The following is a 21,017-nucleotide window of genomic DNA, read 5'->3' as shown; positions in this document are numbered from 1 at the left end:
GCCCGCTGGTATTTGGAGTCAGTGATTAAAGGGTCTAACGCTCACTTTGCAGCCGCGACTTTTCCATACCGCAGATCCCCCTACGCCATTTGCGTAGCCTATCTTTTCAATGGGATCTTCCTAACGCTGGTATTTAGAGTCGTTTCTGCAGTGAGCGTTAGAGCTCTAACGACAAGATTCCAGCCGCCTGAAAATAGCAGGAGTTAAGAGCTTTCTGGCTAACGCCGGTTTATAAAGCTCTTAACTACTGTACCCTAAAGTACACTAACACCCATAAACTACCTATGTACCCCTAAACCGAGGTCCCCCCACATCGCCGCAACTCGATTAAAATTTTTAACCCCTAATCTGCCGACCGCCACCTACGTTATACTTATGTACCCCATATCTGCTGCCCCTAACCCGCCGACCCCTATATTATATTTATTAACCCCTAACTTGCCCCCCACAACGTCGCCGCAAGCTACTTAAAATAATTAACCCCTAATCTTCCGACCGCAAATCGCCGCCACCTACGTTATCCCTATGTACCCCTAATCTGCTGCCCCTAACATCGCCGACCCCTATGTTATATTTATTAACCCCTAATCTGCCCCCCACAACGTCGCCGACACCTACCTACACTTATTAACCCCTAATCTGCCGAGCGGACCTGAGCGCTACTATAATAAAGTTATTAACCCCTAATCCGCCTCACTAACCCTATCATAAATAGTATTAACCCCTAATCTGCCCTCCCTAACATCGCCGACACCTACCTTCAATTATTAACCCCTAATCTGCCGACCGGAGCTCACCGCTATTCTAATAAATGTATTAACCCCTAAAGCTAAGTCTAACCCTAACACTAACACCCCCCTAAGTTAAATATAATTTTTATCTAACGAAATAAATTAACTCTTATTAAATAACTTATTCCTATTTAAAGCTAAATACTTACCTGTAAAATAAATCCTAATATAGCTACAATATAAATTACATTTATATTATAGCTATTTTAGGATTAATATTTATTTTACAGGCAACTTTGTAATTATTTTAACCAGGTACAATAGCTATTAAATAGTTAAGAACTATTTAATAGTTACCTAGTTAAAATAATTACAAATTTACCTGTAAAATAAATCCTAACCTAAGATATAATTAAACCTAACACTACCCTATCAATAAAATAATTAAATAAACTACCTACAATTACCTACAATTAACCTAACACTACACTATCAATAAATTAATTAAACACAATTGCTACAAATAAATACAATTAAATAAACTATCTAAAGTACAAAAAATAAAAAAGAACTAAGTTACAGAAAATAAAAAAATATTTACAAACATAAGAAAAATATTACAACAATTTTAAACTAATTACACCTACTCTAAGCCCCCTAATAAAATAACAAAGACCCCCAAAATAAAAAATTCCCTACTCTATTCTAAAATACAAAAATTACAAGCTCTTTTACCTTACCAGCCCTGAACAGGGCCCTTTGCGGGGCATGCCCCAAGAATTGCAGCTCTTTTGCCTGTAAAAAAAAACATACAATACCCCCCCCCAACATTACAACCCACCACCCACATACCCCTAATCTAACCCAAACCCCCTTAAATAAACCTAACACTAATCCCCTGAAGATCTTCCTACCTTGTCTTCACCATCCAGGTATCACCGATCCGTCCTGGCTCCAAGATCTTCATCCAACCCAAGCGGGGGTTGGCGATCCATAATCCGGTGCTCCAAAGTCTTCCTCCTATCCGGCAAGAAGAGGACATCCGGACCGGCAAACATCTTCTCCAAGCGGCATCTTCTATGTTCTTCCATCCAATGACGACCGGCTCCATCTTGAAGACCTCCAGCGCGGATCCATCCTCTTCTTCCGACGACTAGACGACGAATGACGGTTCCTTTAAGGGACGTCATCCAAGATGGCGTCCCTCGAATTCCGATTGGCTGATAGGATTCTATCAGCCAATCGGAATTAAGGTAGGAATATTCTGATTGGCTGATGGAATCAGCCAATCAGAATCAAGTTCAATCCGATTGGCTGATCCAATCAGCCAATCAGATTGAGCTCGCATTCTATTGGCTGATCGGAACAGCCAATAGAATGCGAGCTCAATCTGATTGGCTGATTGGATCAGCCAATCGGATTGAACTTGATTCTGATTGGCTGATTCCATCAGCCAATCAGAAAATTCCTACCTTAATTCCGATTGGCTGATAGAATCCTATCAGCCAATCGGAATTCGAGGGACGCCATCTTGGATGACGTCCCTTAAAGGAACCGTCATTCGTCGTCTAGTCGTCGGAAGAAGAGGATGGATCCGCGCTGGAGGTCTTCAAGATGGAGCCGGTCGTCATCGGATGGAAGAACATAGAAGATGCCGCTTGGAGAAGATGTTTGCCGGTCCGGATGTCCTCTTCTTGCCGGATAGGAGGAAGACTTTGGAGCACCGGATTATGGATCGCCAACCCCCGCTTGGGTTGGATGAAGATCTTGGAGCCAGGACGGATCGGTGATACCTGGATGGTGAAGACAAGGTAGGAAGATCTTCAGGGGATTAGTGTTAGGTTTATTTAAGGGGGTTTGGGTTAGATTAGGGGTATGTGGGTGGTGGGTTGTAATGTTGGGGGGGGGGGTATTGTATGTTTTTTTTTACAGGCAAAAGAGCTGCAATTCTTGGGGCATGCCCCGCAAAGGGCCCTGTTCAGGGCTGGTAAGGTAAAAGAGCTTGTAATTTTTGTATTTTAGAATAGGGTAGGGCATTTTTTATTTTGGGGGTCTTTGTTATTTTATTAGGGGGCTTAGAGTAGGTGTAATTAGTTTAAAATTGTTGTAATATTTTTCTTATGTTTGTAAATATTTTTTTATTTTCTGTAACTTAGTTCTTTTTTATTTTTTGTACTTTAGATAGTTTATTTAATTGTATTTATTTGTAGCAATTGTGTTTAATTAATTTATTGATAGTGTAGTGTTAGGTTAATTGTAGGTAATTGTAGGTAGTTTATTTAATTATTTTATTGATAGGGTAGTGTTAGGTTTAATTATATCTTAGGTTAGGATTTATTTTACAGGTAAATTTGTAATTATTTTAACTAGGTAACTATTAAATAGTTCTTAACTATTTAATAGCTATTGTACCTGGTTAAAATAATTACAAAGTTGCCTGTAAAATAAATATTAATCCTAAAATAGCTATAATATAAATGTAATTTATATTGTAGCTATATTAGGATTTATTTTACAGGTAAGTATTTAGCTTTAAATAGGAATCATTTATTTAATAAGAGTTAATTTATTTCGTTAGATAAAAATTATATTTAACTTAGGGGGGTGTTAGTGTTAGGGTTAGACTTAGCTTTAGGGGTTAATACATTTATTAGAATAGCGGTGAGCTCCGATCGGAAGTTTAGGGGTTAATAATTGAAGGTAGGTGTCGGCGATGTTAGGGAGGGCAGATTAGGGGTTAATACTATTTATGATAGGGTTAGTGAGGCGGATTAGGGGTTAATAACTTTATTATAGTAGCGCTCAGGTCCGCTCGGCAGATTAGGGGTTAATAAGTGTAGGTAGGTGTCGGCGACGTTGTGGGGGGCAGATTAGGGGTTAATAAATATAACATAGGGGTCGGCGATGTTAGGGGCAGCAGATTAGGGGTACATAGGGATAACGTAGGTGGCGGCGGTTTACGGAGCGGCAGATTAGGGGTTAATAATAATATGCAGGGGTCAGCGATAGCGGGGGCGGCAGATTAGGGGTTAATAAGTGTAAGGTTAGGGGTGTTTAGACTCGGGGTACATGTTAGAGTGTTAGGTGCAGACGTAGGAAGTGTTTCCCCATAGGAAACAATGGGGCTGCGTTAGGAGCTGAACGCTGCTTTTTTGCAGGTGTTAGGTTTTTTTTCAGCTCAAACAGCCCCATTGTTTCCTATGGGAGAATCGTGCACGAGCACGTTTTTGAGGCCGGCCGCGTCCGTAAGCAACTCTGGTATCGAGAGTTGCATTTGCGGTAAATATGCTCTACGCTCCTTTTTTGGAGCCTAACGCAGCATTTGTTTGAACTCTCGATACCAGAGTTAAATTTATGGTGCGGCCAGAAAAAAACCAGCGGAGCGTTAACAGCCCTTTTACCGCCGAACTCTAAATCTAGGCCTAAGACTTTAATAAAGCTATGCCATTTCCAAATGAAGTTTTCTAATCTTTGTTCTCTTTTTAAAACATAACATCAAACACCTCAATGGACACTTGTTTTTTTTAAGGACTCTACAATCTCTTCAATATTAGGGATGCTAAGGGACAGCCAAGATCTTAGAATACATTTTCTTGTTAACATTATCACCATTACCACAAAAGCCTCTGATTTTTTTTATTTTGCTAAATTAACCAAGTCTATGACATTTTTGAAGTTTAATTGCACCTTTAATTTCAGTACTTTAGAGGCCTAATAACTTATTTTAGCCCAAAGTTGTTTAACCTTTGGGCAATCCCATAAATAATGTTTGAGATTTGGGTTACCCAATTTGCATTTAATGTATTCATTCTTGCAGTTAAACCATCTACTAACAGCCTTTGGTGTAACATAAAATGTATGAACTATTTTAGTTTGTGATTCCCTAAAGTATGAATCACATGTCAATTGATGGGCAAGTTTTAAGCTTTTGTACAACTCTTCTACAGAGACTCCCTCTTCTAGCAGAACTTCATAAATAAACGAGAAAGTGTATTTCCCTTTCTTAAACATTAAGATAGATTTATGCAAGCAGTGAGTTTCCCATAACGAGGGGTGCTTTTGCAGTAAGTTATTAATATAATGAGTAATTTGAGTATAGGCAAAATAATAAGAGTCCGGTATCTGCACCTATTTTGTAACTCTTCAAAAGAAATGATTTTCTTATGTGGTATATTTATTAAGTCTCCTATTGTTTTTATGTTTATCTTATGCCACTTTTTAGAGAATACTGTGATCCCTCCTGGTAAAAACCATGGGTTTCCCTTTATAGATAAAAATAATGAAACATATTGCTGGCCTCCCAGAACTTTATGAACTTTCTGCCAGGCCCTGAGTATACTCTCATACTCTGATTACAGGTGCCATATCCTTCCATTTTGTTGTAGCAGCGAGGCTAATGTTATGTCCTCTAGAATAAGCACATCCATAGCCTCAATATAAAACTGCTCTGTGCCTAGAAGCCAGTCTAATGTTACCTTTCGGCTAGATTACTAGCTTTGCGGTAACAGGGGTGCGGTGCTAACTTGCACATTATTGTCACCGCTCACTTACCTGCAACGCTGGTATTACAGGTTTTTATCAACCCGGCGTTAGCAGGCAAGAAGTGAGCGCAGAGCAAAATTGAGCTCCACACTGCACTCCAATACCAGTGCTGCTTAAGTGATCGGTGTGCTGGTTATACGTGCTCGTGCACGATTTCCCCATAGACATCAATGGGGAGAGCCGGCTGAGAAAAAGTCTAACACCTGCAAAAAAGCAGCGTTTAGCTAAGTAACGCAGCCCCATTGATTCCTATGGGGAAATAAAAGTTATGTTTACACCTAACACCCTAACATGAACCCCGAGTCTAAACACCCCTAATCTTACACTTATTAACCCCTAATCTGCTGCCCCCGACATCGCCGCCACCTACATTATATGTATTAACCCCTAATCTACCGCTCCGGACATCGTCGCCACTATAATAAACATATTAACCCCTAAATGCCACACTCCCGCATCGCAAACATTAGTTAAATATTATTAACCCCTAATCTGCCGCCCCTAACATCGCCACCACCTACCTACATTTATTAAGCCCTAATCTGCCGCCCCCAATGTTGCTGCCACTATACTAAATGTATTAACCCCTAACACCCCCTAACTTAAATAGAATTAAAATAAATCTGAATAAAAATTTCTATCATTAACTAAATCATTCCTATTTAAAACTAATTACTTACCAGTAAAATAAACCCTAAACTAGCTACAATATAACTAATAGTTACATTGTATCTAGCTTAGGTTTGATTTTTATTTTACAGGCAAGTTTGTATTTATTTTAACTAGCTAGAATAGTTACTAAATAGTTATTAACTATTTAATAACTACCTAGCTAAAATAAATACAAATTTACCTGTAAAATAAAACCTAACCCAAGTTACACTAACACCTAACCTTACACTACAATTAAATTAATGACCTAAATTAAATACAATTAAATAAATTAAATACAATTACCTAAAGTACAAAAAAAAAACACTAAATTACAGAAAATAGAAAAACAAATTACAAGATCTTTAAACTAATTACACCTAATCTAATAGCCCTAGCAATATAAAAAAAGCCCCCCAAAATAAAAAAAACCCTAGCCTAAACTAAACTGCCAATGGCCCTTAAAAGGGCCTTTTGCGGGGCATTGTCCTAAAGAAATCAGCTCTTTTACCTGTAAAAGAAATACAAACAACCCCCCAACAGTAAAACCCACCACCCACACAACCAAACCCCCCAAATAAAACCCTAACTAAAAAACCTAAGCCCCCCATTGCCCTGAAAAAGGCATTTGCATGGGCATTGCCCTTAAAAGGGCATTTAGCTCTATTGCTGCCCAAAGCCCTAACCTAAAAATAAAACCCACCCAATACACCCTTAAAAAATCCTAACACTAACCCCCCGAAAATCCACTTACCAGGAGAAGTCTTCATCCAAGCGGCAAGATGTCCTCAACAAAGCCGGCTGAAGTGGTCCTCCAGACGGGCAGAAGTGGTCCTCCAGACAGGCAGAAGTCTTCACCCAGACGGCATCTTCTATCTTCATCCTTCCGACGCGGAGCGGCTCCATCTTCAAGGCATCCGGCGCAGAGCATCCTCTTCTATCGATGTCTTCTTGCTGAATGAAGGTACCTTTAAGTGTCATCATTCAAGATGGCGTCCCTTAGATTCCAATTGCCTGATAGAATTCTATCAGCCAATCAGAATTAAGGTTGAAACAATCCTATTGGCGGATGCAATCAGCCAATAGGATTGAACTTCATTCCTATTGGTTGATCCAATCAGCCAATAGGATTGAGCTCGCATTCTATTAGCTGTTCCAATCAGCCAATAGAATGCAAGCTCAATCCTATTGGCTGATTGGATCAGCCAATAGGATTTTTTCAACCTTAATTCCGATTGGCTGATAGAATTCTATCAGCTAATTGGAATCTAAGGGACACCATCTTGATTGACGTCATTTAAAGGTACCTTCATTCAGCAAGAAGACGTCGATTGAAGAGGATGCTCCACGCCGGATGTCTTGAAGATGGAGCTGCTCCGCATCGGAAGGATGAAGATAGAAGATGAGGTCTGGGTGAAGACTTCTGCCCGTCTGGAGGACCACTTCTGCCGGCTTTGTTAAAGACATCTTGACGCTTGGATGAAGACTTCTCCCGGTAAGTGGATTTTCGGGGGGTTAGTGTTAGGATTTTTTAAGGGTGTATTGGGTGGGTTTTATTTTTAGGTTAGGGCTTTGGGCAGCAATAGAGCTAAATGCCCTTTTAAGGGCAATGCCCATGCAAATGCCCTTTTCAGGGCAATGGGGGGCTTAGGTTTTTTAGTTAGGGTTTTATTTGGGGGGTTTGGTTGTGTGGGTGGTGGGTTTTACTGTTGGGGCAGTGGCTTAGCGTGTGTTGTCAGCGCCCAGGGCAAGGCAAGTATTGCGCCCCCCCCCTAACCCATTAGCAGTGACGGAGTCTCTTCCACCAGTACAGTAGGGAATGGGATTGGCAAATTTGCTTTGAATCTAGGAGCCTGCAGCTCTCCAGAGCTGGGCAAATATATACAATATTACATTTGAAGATTTATTCTAGTTTTACACATGGGGGAAAGCCCCCTTAACCCCCATCTGGTGGTGACGCCCTGATCTGTGAAACTTCATGGTACAAATACTGCAGACCACAGGGTGCACCCACCCCCACATTGCAGCACCCCATATTGTATATGTGGTGCAATAGGTTTTTGGTAAGTCGTTAAAAAGAGGAAAAGGGGACACACAGGTTGGCAGCTGTTACATAAGGTTGTCCCTGCTGGGCAGACTGTCTTTTGGGTGCCAATGACATATAAAAGTGGGGTATATATTCTACCTTAATAAATATAACAATTGTAAGTAATCAATATAAAAGGGGCATGGGACAGACAACCCAGCATTACATACATATATGGGGGGAGGGTGTATGGTATTTAGGGGGTGCTGTTAAATTTATTTACCAACACAAATTATAGTTATTTTTTTACTTTAAATGCAGCAAGGGTGGGTTTAATGTATATAAAAAAGGCAATGAGCACCCACACCCTAAAAATCGGTAAAAGTCCACACCTCAGGAGTCCAGCAAGAAATAGATTCAAGATGGTGAATTCATAGGACTCCTATGATAGGAGACAAACACAGTGAAATGCCTGGTGAGCAGCACAATCCTGGTGCCAGACAGCACACAAATCCCTAAATCTACTTCTGCCGTGGGAAGATCATGGAGGGGAAAAATCAAATACAGGAAACAAGGTCTCATTTTTGTCACAAATATACTTTTTTTTTGTGTGCAAGGACAAGATGGCGTAAGTTGTAAACTGGTCAAACATGAAAATATGGTCTCTGATCACCCCACCATCCCACATTCCCACTAACTAGGTAACTGGGGTTAACAGAAAGGCAGAGCCTAGCCATGCTGCCACCAGTGCCACGGGTAGGTGGATTTGAAAGAGATTTATTGCAATTTATAAGGATTCCTCCCCCTCCCTCTGCTTAGAGATTCTTAAAAAGTGCCCCGGGCAATGCATGGCATTCTAGCTTGCTCTGGGTCCTTTGTTGGAAGGGAACTTACTTGTTGGGTAATAATATAACCATAATTAAGCTGCATTTTGCACGTTGCTAGTATCAGGCAAAAGCAGAGCTATAAGTAAGTCTGGTCCTGATACCTTACCTTAGTCGCGGAGCGCTTGACAGTCTGACTCTGCTGCTCTTCTTCTTCTTCCCTCCTGACCTGCGCGCTAGGAATGGGATGGACAAAGTGACGTAGCAGGTAATGGTCCGGATAACACTTCAGTTCACACTTCACAGTCACTTCAAATTCCTCAGTCTCTCGAGACATCAAAATCTGCAACCCGACGGAATGTGCGACCGTGACGTGACATCACCACATTCCTGACGGGTCGCATAACAAAGTTGGGCACCTGTCAGATTTTTTAGCCTCCCTTCTTCCCTTTGCTAAGCGCCCCTCAGAATTATGCGCCTGGGGCAACCGCCCCTGTGCCCCCCCCCCACGCTACGCCACTGTGTTGGGGGGGTTGTTTGTATTTTCTTTTTCAGGTAAAAGAGCTGATTTCTTTGAGGCAATGCCCCGCAAAAGGCCCTTTTAAGGGCTATTGTTAGTTTAGTTTAAACTAGGGTTTTTTTTTTATTTTGGGGGGCTTTTTATTTTGATAGGGCTATTAGATTAGGTGTAATTAGTTTAAATATCTTGTCATTTGTTTTTCATTTTCTGTAATTTAGTGGGGGGGGGTTTGTAATTTAGCTAATTTTATTTAATTTATTTAATTGTATTTAATTAATTTAAGTTATTTAATTGTAGTGTAGTGTTAGTTGTTAGTGTAACTTAGGTTAGGTTTTGTTTTACAGGTAAATTTGTATTTATTTTAGCTAGGTAGTTATTAAATAGTTAATAACCATTTAGTAACTATTCTACCTAGTTAAAATAAATACAAACTTGCCTGTAAAATAAAAATAAACCCTAAGCTAGCTGCAATGTAACTATTAGTTATATTGTAGCTAGCTTAGGGTTTATTTTATAGGTAAGTATTTAGTTTTAAATAGGAATTATTTAGGTAATGATGGGAATTTTATTTAGATTTATTTAAATCATATTTAAGTTAGGGGGTGTTAGGGTTAGACTTAGGTTTAAAGGGTTAATAAATTTAGAATAGGGGCAGCGATGTTGAGGATGGCAGATTAGGGGTTAATAGGTATAATGTAGGTGGCGGCGATGTTGGGGCAGCAGATTAGGGGTTAATAGGTATAATGTAGGTGGCGGCGATCTCCGGAGTGGCAGATTAGGGGTTAATAAGTATAATGTAGGTGGCGGCGAAGTTAGGGGCGGTAGATTAGGGGTTAACAATATTTAACTAGTGTTTGTGTGGTGGGAGTGCGTCGGTTCAGGGGTTAATATGTTTATTCTAGTGGCGACGATGTCCGTAGCGGCAGATTAGGGTTTAATTATTTAATTTTAGTGTTTGCGATGCGGGAGGGCCTCAGTTTAGGGTTTAATTGGTAGTTTATGGGTGTTAGTGTACTTTTTAGCAGTTTAGTTATGAGTTTTATGCTAAGGCGTTGTACCATAAAACTTATAACTACTGACTTTAAAATGCATTAGGAATCTTGGCGGTAGAGGGTGTACCACTCACTTTTTGGCTTCCCAGGACAAACTATGCAAGTCCCATTGAAAAAAGACTTTATGAAATTTACGTAAGTTGATTTGCGTTAAACCTGCAAAACTCGCAATACCAGCAGGCGTGAAAAAGCAGTGTTAGGACCTGATAACGCTGCTTTTTCATCTTACCGCAAAACTCATAATCTAGGCGTTTGTTAAAGCTGCCAGATTATAGTAATGACTATCTGGGATACCTAATCCCCCATTTTCCCTTTTCATCTGTATTTTTTTTAAATTGATTCGTGTTTTTTTTACCTTCCCACAGAAAGAGATTAAATATCCTATTCATTTTATTGATATCACATAGGAATCATAATCGGAACCATATTCATTGGGTATAATAATTTCGGGAAAATCATCATCTTTATTAGATGAGCTCTCCCTGACAATAATATGGTTCACCCTTTCCAACGCATAAAATCCATTTTCATGTCTTCATAAATCTGGCTAAAATGTATTTTATACCATTCTTTTGGATAGCTGGAGATACAAATGCCCAGATATGTTACATATTTTTTAACTTCAACAAAAGGTAAATTTTCAACTTTTATTGCTTTGCTTTTGCTAAGCCACAAGATCTCTGATTTATTCTTGTTTATTTTATAGCCTGAGAGCCGTCCAAATGTCTTAATTACTTGCATAAGCATTATATCATTTAGATGTAGTTCTGGGGCTTGTAGAAAAAGCAACATGTCATCAGCGTACAATGCCAAGTTAAAACTAATCTCCTTCATCTTAAAGCCAAAGAGGATTTTACGAAGTTTGGCAGCCAGGGGTTCCAATACTAAATTGAATAATAGTGGCGATAAGGATGAAAGTTTAATTTTGACTAGACTGTCCCTTTAAATATGTGAGGGGGAAAAATATTGTTTTGCACTGAAAAACTTTATTAAAGTTTTTTTATTTTGATTTTGCAATTGACAAAAAGTGCATAAGTTCCAATTGCTTTAAAAAGTAGTTGATATTTTTTTATCAGTCATGCATTATAAATCCTTAAAAAAATCCTAAAACCTTACATTTCATCTTAGACCAATTGTAATGTAAGTGTTTGTATGTGGATTATATATAGATATTGCTGGGATTCAATAAACTTAACCACATGACTGCAATGCAATGTGTTGCAGCCAAGTGATTAGAAATGTTTGTATATGTCTTATATGTCAAGTTCTCCCTTAAAAGCAAGATAGCTGGAAAATTCCAGGTTTCAGCACTTTGTAATGGAAATTAATACCTAAACGCTGTACTCCCCTCAAAAATTGAACATTTGATTGTCAATTAAAGAAGAAGGTACAGTAATGTTGTTAATTGTGCTTGCATGCAGCATGCAACACAGAGTTTAATGCTGAAACCAGGAATTTACCTGCTATTCTTGCCATTGAGCAGGAAGCCTGACAATTATGATGTCAAAAACTTGCAAAAAGAGCACTGTAGCAAACGAATATGCAGATAGAAAACTAGTAAATTATCTAAATTTTTATTAACTATGTTGCAGTTTAATTTACAGAAAGATAGATTTAGCAGTATATCTATGTTGCAAATAATAAATGTGGCAAAAGAAGCTTGTAGATGGTATATTTTATCTTTTTTTTTTTTTTTTTACAGTTCCTAGATTTTTTTGTCATTGGATTAATTTGCACAAATGCTAAAATATCCAGCTTTTACATAGTTAAGTTTGCTAGAAATGGGCACAGTGAAAAAAGGTATCTTTTTCAAAAGATTAGTTTCAGATTTTTCCCAGTGTTTGGTCCAGCTGAATTTCGCTCACTTGGCATTCGTTTCAGCTGAATTTTGGATTTGGATTAGTTACAATTATTTCCAATAGGAATAGCAAATGTATACAACTACTTTTAACAAAAAGCTTACATTATAGAATTCTAACAATTAAAATAATTGTTTGAATGCTAACAGAACATACAACTCGCTGATTGAATTTGATCCAATGACTAGATTGCAGAGGGACAACTGCACATTCTAATAGTTCTAGTCTAAATTATTCAAAATGCCTGAGCTTCCCCTAGCATCCCACCTTCATATGCTACATTAAGGCTTGAATAGGAAAGCCTGTAAGAATAAAATCCAATATTTAGTGCCTGGTTGACTGTCCCTAATATCAATCATTAGTAATACTAAAGCATGATTGGACAACTGACAATAAACACATGAATGATCAGATGTCCTGTACATCAGTACAAACAAATGAATACATTAATTTGGTCAAGCAATTCTTCATTCTTCATCTGTGTTATAAAATAATATATTGGGCTGCTTGTAGGCTTGCCCAATCATTATACATTTGGACAAATTTGCATTTAATCGTATTTAATCGAAGCCAAATGCACATCTCTATTATTCACCATTATTAGACAATTATCCTCTTACTTGTCTTCAGTATAGTATTGTTTGATGATAGTTATTATTCCACTGCCTATATTGAATAATCCTGACATATTGATAGATTTCCAAGCCACACAAGCTGTCCCTAAATATTAGCTATGTAAAAAGGTACATAATATTTCAGAGAAGTTTATCCCCTCATCATCTGTTCTCCCTGCTGATGTGCTTAATGCATGTTTCAGTATCTGTAGGGCATCTGTTAATATATGATAACACATTGTAATGGTAGTCACGTGACTAGTAAAATCAAATCTTTGCACTAATACTTTAATAGGCATGTTGTTTACACTTTACAAAAACAGAAACAAGCTCTTTAAGACCAGAGTTTTAGATCTCCGCTGATCCACGATTTGCTTGTGTTTACACAAAGGAAATAAAAACAAAAACACCTCAAAAGCTGGTAATGTGATTTCTACCTGAAATGTGTATTAATTACCACTTAATTAACAATACAGATTCATGGAGTAGAGCAATTAGAATGGGTGATTTGTTTATAGTAGTGGAGCATCTAATATATATATTGTTCTAAAGAATCAAATGCCATTTTGTGTATATCTACCTGTCTAAAAATGGTCAGCTTACAAAGTTTCCTACAGAACTGCTAAAAGAAAAATCAAACTCATTCTGATACAGAAGAATATGTGGACTTTATTCCTGTAAGAGCTTATAATCACTTATTACAGATCCAGCCCACTGAAATTCCTTTACTACGTGGATTGTATGGTGTGTTACAGGGTTTTCAAATTCAAAGCCATAACAAATTAATTACAGAATACCTACAATAATCCACAGATCATAACATTTTCAAATGTATTTGTAGTAGCATAAAATCTCAATCAATTCTTGATTTAATAAAAGTTAAACTTTTATGATTGAGATTTTTTAGAGACTTTTTTAGTACTTAATTTTCTTGCCATATTTTGTTAAAAAGCATATCTAGATATTGTTAAGAGACAGCAATGCACTACTGTAAGCTAGCAACGATCCATTCCACACTCAAAAAATTACGTTTGAGTGCGGGATTTCCATACCACTGTATTAAAATGTTTCACATAACTCATTACTAAAATGTTACAAAGTACACTAACACCCATAAACTACCTATTTACCCCTTAGCCGCCACCCTCCCGCATTGCAAATACTATATTAAACTTTATTAAATTAACCCCTAATCTGCCGCCCACCCACATAGTCAACACTAAATAAACCTATTAACCCCTAAACCTCTGGCCACCCACATCGCAACTACTACTAAAAAAAACCTTTGAAATGAGGAAAAAGAACACGCTGAGTCTCTTGGTATATCCACTAATTTATTTGGATACTGGCTTCTTATCTGACGCGTTTCGTGCATGCGTACATGCGCTTCATCAGAGAGACCTATTAGCCCCTAAACCCCTGACCCCCCACATTGCAACTACTAAAATAAACCTATTAGCCCCTAAACTGCCAGCCCCCCACATCGCAACTACTAAACTAAACCTATTAACCCTTAATTAAACTATTAACCTCTAAACCTAACACCCCCCAATTTGAAATTAAATTTACAATATAACTATCTTTAAATAAATAAAAACTTACCTGTGAAATAAAAAAAACTTAAGTTTAAACTATAAAGTAACCTAACATTACTATTTTAAAACAATAAAATAAACTAAAGATAAAAAAAACTAAATTACAAATTAAAAAAATCAGCGCCACAGGCATCTTCTATCTTCATCCCGGTGGCGCAGAGCTGTGGAGGCGCGGAGCATCGTCGCCAGCGGCAAGGACATCCAGGGTGGAGGATCCTCTTCATACAATCACCGCCGTACACTGAAGATTTAATCCTTTAGGGGCAATGGGTAGCTTAGGTTTTATTTAGACGTAGGTTTTTTATTATGGGGGGTTGGTTGGGTGGGGGGTTTACTGTTAGGGGGACTTTGTAATTTTTAGGTAAAAGAGCTGTTTAACTTAGGGCAATGCCCTACAAAAGGCCCTTTTAAATACTACTGGTAGTTTATTGTTAGGTTAGGGTTTTTTTTTATTTGGGGGGGCTTTTTTGTTTTTATAGGGGTATTAGGTTAGGTGTAATTTTTATTATTTTGGATAATTTTGTTTTTTTTTTTTAATTTTTAATTTGTAATTTTTTTTTAGTTAATTTTATTGTTTTAAAATAGTAATGTTAGGTTACTTTAAAGTTTAAACTTAAGTTTTTTTTATTTCACAGGTAAGTTTTTATTTATTTAAAGATAGTTATATTGTAAACTTAATTTAAAATTAGGGGGGTTTTAGGGGTTAATAGTTTAATTTAGTTTGTTGCGATATCAGGGGGGCCAGCAGTTTAGGGGTTAATATTTTATTTTATTAGTAGCGATGTGGGGGGCTGGCGGTTTAGGGGTTAATAGGTTTATTTTATTAGTAGAGATGTGGAGGGGCGGCGGTTTAGGGGTTTATAATTTTATTTATTGTCAGGGAGTGGCAGATTGGTGTATTTTAGAATAGGGGTTTATGTTAGGGTGTTAGGTTTTAACATAACTTTCTTTTCCCCATAGACATCAATGGGGTTGCATTACGGCGATCGCCATTCCGCGATCGCTGGTGTTAGTTTTTTCTAACACTCTCTCTCAATTGATGTCTATGGGGTAAAGAGTGCATAAGCATGTTAAGTCAGGCCTTGGGTTTTGTGCGGTATGGAGCTTAACGCACCATACCGCACAACAAAAGAAGGATTTGGCTTAACTTGCAATGGCAGCGCTATGGAAAGTGCGATAACGCTCATTTTATTGCGTTTTTTATGCACCCGGTATAGCGCAAAACTTGTAATCTCACGGATTGTGAGCTAAACAGCTCTAAAGGTAAAATTTGAGATGGTACATTTTTTAATGACAAGACTTCTTAAATGATCTCGTAATTGACATTTACTTTATTGTAATTCAATTATTTTTATAAACAATAAAAACCTGCAAAAAATTTAAAAGAAAGAAAAAAAAAAGAAACATGTATGATCAAACTTTGAACAATCCTATTCCTAAAAACAATATTATGGACCATAAAGTGATAATAAGTACACTGTGCACCAGAACTAAAACAAACCAACAAGTATAAAATCTTAAGACAGTTTGGTGGGGAATCCCACAAAAGCTTAAAGGGACAGTCTACACCAGAATTTGTATTGTTTAAAAAGATAGATAACCCTTTATAACCCATTCCCCAGTTTTGCATAACCAACACATTTATATTCATATAATTTTTACCTCTGTGATTATCTTGTATCTAAGCCTCTGCAGACTGCCCCCTTATCTTAGTGCTTTTGACAGACATGCAGTTTAGCCAACTAGTGCAGACTCCTAAATAACTCTACGGGGGTGAGCACAATGTTATCTATATGACACACATTAACTAGTACTGTCTAACTGTGAAAAACTTTCAAAATGTTCTGAGCTAGGAGGCAGTTTTCAACGGTTTAGAAATCAGTTTGAGGCTACCTAGGTTTAGCTTTTCAAAAATACCACCAAGGGAACAAAGCAAATTTGATGATAAAAGTAAATTAGAAAGTTGTTTACAATTGCATGCCCTATCTGAATCATGAAAGTTTAATTTTGACTAGACTGTCTCTTTAAACAGTCACAAACACTTGGAACTTCTTATTTCCCCAAAACCTCAAATAGATTGAGAGAGAAGTTTCCATAGTGCAGTAAATATGTAAAACAAATGGTCAGGAATGGAATGGTACTCACATAGAGTAGGGCTACTTTAGATCTAGGTATTATGCTCAAAAACAATGAAAGTCCAGGTATACTAAAAACTTTTCCAATTTATTGCCACATATGTGTTTGTTAAAGACAACTACAATTACTCTGAGATCAGAGTACTTTTAAAAGGACACTGAACCCAAAATGTTTCTTTCGTGATTCAGATAGAGCATGCAATTTTAAGCGACTTTCTAATTTACTCCTATTATCAATTTTTCTTCGTTCTCTTGCTATCTTTATTTGAAAAAGAAGACATCTAAGCTTTTTTTTTTACTCAGAACTTTGGACAGCACTTTTTTATTGGTGGATGAATGTATCCACCAATCAGCAAAGACAACCCAGGTTGTTCACCAAAAATGGGCCGGCATCTAAATTTACATTCTTGCATTTCAAATAAAGATACCAAGAGAATGAAGAAAATGTGATAATAGGAGTAAATTAGAAAGGTGCTTAAAATGTCATGCTCTATCTATATCACAAAAGAAAAAATTTGGGTTCAGTGTCCCTTTAAGACACACAGTGTATACCATATATAGCTATACATACAGGATACAAAAGTGCTGTGTTAATAGTTAAGCTCTGCTTGCAGTAGTGTCCTGTTTCAAAAGAGTACGCCCCCTCCTTGTGACATAAAGGCATAGAAAGTCCAACATACATTTTGCGTTTCAACTTTGTCAAGGATCCTAGACTTGTAAAGGGACTTAGGGCCAGATAATCAAAAGCTTGACGGCATGGAGAGAGTACACACAAATTCTTTAGGATTTTTTACACCTTATATTATAATGTAGAAGTCTTTCCTTATCAACTAGAACCTTGCACTGTGATATAAACATTTAACTCTCAAGCTAAAATTTGCATTTCTAAAATTATTTGAGGGACCTCGCAGCACTGACGACACTTCTTATATCAACTTGCATAAGCAGAGATCTTCAGATCATTGGTTCCCTAGGTTTTGGGAAATTATTTTACTCCAAGTGAGCCACGGTTAAAGAGCCTAGCCCTTTATTGTGAGACTGGTCACCAAAAAATGAATGTGCTGTTTTATTTATAGGTCCTACATTTATTGTTTCAACTTGACATGATTACTGAGTTGGTGAGTCTACAGTAGTTGACAAAGGGGTCTAGCTCTAAGCCATAGCAGTGTGAATAAGCATTGACTATATGCCACAAGTCAAGAAAACTCATCAAGTCGGTAGTCAGCACTTGCTTGTAAATTTATGTATTACAATAAACTTTCTTTTCCAAGTTGTTGTTTTTTTATTCCTTTTTTAAAAAGCTGACTTTCTGTTTAAAATATCAGAAGTTGGCTATAAACAGAAAACTGACTTGCAAGGGACTCCAAACCGACAAGTCAAATTCAGTCTATTCTTTGTTGCATTCCCTTCACCTGCCAACTTGCAAGTCAACTTTAATGATTCAGATAGAACATGCAGTTTTAAGACACTTCCCAATTCACTTCCATTATCAATTTTTGCACAGTCTTTTTATATGCACACTTTCTAGGGAGCAAGGTCCTACTGAGTATGTGCACAAGCTCACAGGGAATATGTATACTAGTCTGTGATTGGCTGATGTCTGTCACATGATAAAATGGGAGGGAGCATGGGAGAAAATAAATTTGCCAGAAAAAATATACTACTTATTTAAAATTGTATTTGTTACTTATGAAATTCTACTGCATTGAGTGGTCCTTTAACTATAGTAAATAACATATGTAAAATGTTATCAACCACAACTAATAGCCATTAAGGCAATTTACATGTATAAATAAAATTAACATGCAAGTATACCTCTCTGGCTGGTTTTGCCATATATCCCATCCCATATAATTTAAATAGATTGATACCAACTATGAGGGGTTGATTTATCAACCTCTTCGGCAGGCTTTCACCTGCCTACAACTGCAGGTTCTCACAAGAGAAACTGCATGCCATATTTAACAAGCAGCAGTTATCAGACCGCTGCTTCCCTACCCTTTTGCCACCTCATAGGTGGCGAATTTAAATCTCCCCAGTCTAGTCCGACCGGGGAGATTGACTGCTCCTGCCTGCGTGTGATTGGTTGTGGGTGGGCAGGGGGCGAGATTGCACTTGAGCGCAAAATAGCACTCGTGTGCAATGCTGAGTTCTATATGGGGAATTCAGCCCTCCAGAGGCAAGCTGCAGTGAACAGGGGCGCTTTTGTGCGCCCCTGTCGGCCTCAGCTTGATAAATCGCCCCCTAAATGTAAAATAGACATATACAGTACATCTTAAACAATTTTAATGCAATTATTTTCAGTTAAGATATTTTTTAACTGGTTAAAAAGTGATGCTAATCAACTTTGCAATTTTTACGTTTTTGTGAAGTTATTAAAAATAACAACAATTATTCAGCCAATTAGATTGTATTTCTGTGAAGTACCTTTACAACTTGTCAAATAGGTTGGTTCAAAACTTGTGGAAGGTTTCATTTTAAAGGAATATGAGACCTAAAAAAATGATTTATTGATTGACAGAGCATACAATTTAAAAAAGTTTCCAATTTACTTCTATTATCACATTTCCTTCATTCCCATTATATTGTTTGTTGAAGAAATACCTAAGTATGCATTTGGAGCACTACTTGGCAGGAAATAGTGCAAATGGTGACACTTCTTATTCTTACATTAGCTCACAAATGGATAACATTCTTGCAATACTGCTGCCATATAGAGCTCCGGAAATTAGATGGGTCCAAAGCATACGTCCCTGCTTTTCAACAAAAGATACCTAAAGAACTAAGAAAAGAATTAAGTAGAAGTAAATTAGAAATGACATGCTCTATCTGCATCATGAAAAAAAAATAGTTTTATATCCCTTTAAAACCAGTTAACTTGTTTCCCCCTTTTTTTAAGAATGTCAACCCAAGATCAATCTAGTTTGAAAATGCACCATACTTCCTTATAGTGGAATCCTGAATTTCTATGCATTTCCTGTTATGACATAAATAGTATCAGCTTGTCAGCTCTTACTGATTTGCAATGTTAAAGGGACAGGAAATCACAAATTATCTTTCAGGATTCCAATAGAACATATAATTTTACACAACTTTCCATATTACTTATATTATTAAATTGGCTTCATTGTCTTGTTATCCTTTGCTGAAGTAACAGCATTGCACTGCTGATGTCTAACTGAACACATCTAGTTAGCCAATTACAAGGGACAAATGTGTGCAGGCACCAATCAGCAGCTAGCTAGCACTAGTGTAGGATATGTGCATATTCTGTTTCAACAAGGGATAATAAGAAAACAAAGCACATTTAAAAATAGAAGTGAATTTAAAAGTGTCCTAAATTATATGTTCAATCTGAATCATGCAAGTTTAATTTTGGTTTCCTGTCCCTTTAACAGCACTGTAAAAAAAAACTACCTACAGCTGCAAGGGTTACATAGAACACATTACCTTTTACATGGACAAGAAAGTTATTTCTGTTTTCTAAACCAGATTATAAATTGTTTTTATTCCCTTTGATTTTGCTCCTTTTTCACGATGAAAGATAATAAATACCAGCGGTTCTTTATTTAGAATAAAAAGATACAAAAGTATAACATTTGAAAATAAACTTGATATGATAATGCATTAAAACATTTTATAATATACATTAACCTCAGAAGAAACAACAAAAATAAAAGATCTTTATTCAATATAATCCGATATAGTTTTCTTGTTTTATAAATAAGCAAACGACTAAGAAATTGATAGAGATCTTTAGAAGTCCATCCAGCTATATAAAATACAGTTCCAGTTAGTATATTTTAAGATAATTTCACTGATGCTGTTTTTATGCCATGAATATATTAATTTTCAATAGCTCATTCATACACAGAATTCGTTTTCTAAAATAGCAAAAACTATAACTGAATAATAATAATGTCGTTTTTAAATGAAGGATATACAAATTATTATAAATCTATAATAAATAATAATAATATTAATATTATAGTGTATTTGTCAAATATTTATCTGGTCCAGAGTGATATCGATCCATTTGAAAACACTGCTCTTTTAATGTCGTCTGCTTATAAATCATAATAAAATGCTATGCCTTTTAAAGTAATGTATGAGATGAATTATCAGTATCTTTAAAATATAGTTTTTATTGCAATTGAGAAATCTGAGATTTAAAATGACAAACTGATAGGTAAGAACTCTTCTAGACAGATCAAATAATTTATAATAAGTTTATACGTCTCTATAGGGAGAATTATTATAAATGTCCATCAGACTTTGTTGAATATATACATTTGATTATAAGGTTTGAAAAATAATGCAGCAAATATATTAATGGCCGGTTTAAAAAATAAATAAATTAATATATAATATTTTTTATATAAATGAAAGGAATCTAAAAGAATTATAGATCTCCTGGTAATTGTGGGCTTGGTGAAATTACCTTATTGCTTAATAAATACAATATGAA

This window comes from Bombina bombina, chromosome 5 (genome assembly GCF_027579735.1).
Source record: "Bombina bombina isolate aBomBom1 chromosome 5, aBomBom1.pri, whole genome shotgun sequence".
Lineage (NCBI taxonomy): Eukaryota > Metazoa > Chordata > Amphibia > Anura > Bombinatoridae > Bombina > Bombina bombina.
Note: the sequence above shows the minus strand (reverse complement) of the source record.